Below are 1,775 nucleotides of genomic sequence, written 5' to 3' on the forward strand. Positions count from 1 at the left end.
AATACCCAATCCCCAATTTCTATCCTCAATCCTCAATCCTCATTTCTCAATCCTCAACCCTCAACCCTCAGCCCTCATCCTCCATCCTCAGTACTCAATCCTCTATCCTCAATCTTCAATCCTCAATACTCAATCTTCAATCCTCATTCCTCAATCCTCAATCCTCAATCCTCAATCTTCAATCCTCAAACATCAATCCTCAATTCTCAATCCTCAATCCTCAGTCCTCAGTCGTCGAACCTCAATCCCCGACCCTTAGCACTCATCCTCAATCCTCGTTCCTCAATCCTCAATCCTCAAACCTAAATCCTCTACCGTCAGTCCTCGTCCTCAATCCTCATACCTCAATCCTCAATCCTCAATATTCAATCATCAATACTCAATGCTCAATCTTCAATCCTCAATACCCAATCTTCAATCCTCAATCCTCAATCCTCAATCCTCAATCCTCAATCTTCAATCCTCAACACTAATCTTCAATCCTCAATCCCCAATCCTCAATCCTCAATCCGCATTCTTCAATCCTCAATACCCAATCCTCAATCTTCAATCCTCAATCCTCAATCCTCAATCCTAATTCCTCTATCCTCATTCTTCAATCCTCAATACCCAATCCTCAATTTCAATCCTCAATCCTCAATCCTCATTTCTCAATCCTCAATCTTCAACCCTCAGCCCTCATCCTCCATCCTCAGTACTCAATCCTCTATCCTCAATCTTCAATCCTCAATACTCAATCTTCGATCCTCATTCCTCAATCCTCAATCCTCAACCGTCAGTCTTCAATCGCCAATACTCAATCTGCAATCCCCAATACTCAAACCTCAATCCTCAATCCCCATTACTCAATCCTCAATACCCAATCCTCAATCCTCAATCCTCAATCCTCAATCCTCAATATTCAATCATCAAAACTCAATCTTGAATCCTCAATCTTCAGTCCTCAATACTCAACCCTCAATCCTCAATCCTCAATCCTCAATCCTCAATCCTCAGGCATCAATACTCAATCTACAATCCTCAATCCTCAATCCTCAATCCTCAATCTTCAATCCTCAATCCTCAGGCATCAATACTCAATCTACAATATTCAATCCTCAGTCCTTAATCCTCAATCCACAATCCTCAACCTTCAATACTCAATACTCAATCTTCAATCCTCAATCCTCAATCCTCAATCCTCAATCCTCAATCCTCAATCCTCAATCCTCAATCCTCAGGCATCAATACTCAACCTTCAATGCTCAATCCTCAATCCTCAATCCTCAATCCTCATTCCCCAACCCTCAATCCTCATTCCTCAAACCTCAACCCTCAACCCTCAGTCCTCATACTCAATTCTCAATTCTCAATCCTCAATCCTCAATCCTCAATCTTCAATCCTCAATAATCAATCTCCAATCCTCAATCCTCAATTCTCGATCCTCAATCCTCAGGCATCAATACTCAATCTTCAATACTCAACCCTCAATCCTCACTCCTCAATCCTCAATCCTCAAACCTCAATACTCAATCCTCAATATTCAATCATCAATACTCAATCTTCAATCCGCAATCCTCAATCCTCAATCCTCAACCCTCAATCCTCATTCCTCAAACCTCAATCCTCAACCCTCAGTCCTCATACTCAATTCTCAATTCTCAATCCTCAATTCTCAATCCTCAATCTTCAGGCCTCAATAATCAATCTCCAATTCTAGATCCTCAATCCCCAATCTTCAATCCTTAATCCTCAATCTTCAATCCCCAATCCCCAGTACTCAATCTTCAATCCT

This window comes from Calliopsis andreniformis, unplaced genomic scaffold (genome assembly GCF_051401765.1).
Source record: "Calliopsis andreniformis isolate RMS-2024a unplaced genomic scaffold, iyCalAndr_principal scaffold0086, whole genome shotgun sequence".
NCBI lineage: Eukaryota > Metazoa > Arthropoda > Insecta > Hymenoptera > Andrenidae > Calliopsis > Calliopsis andreniformis.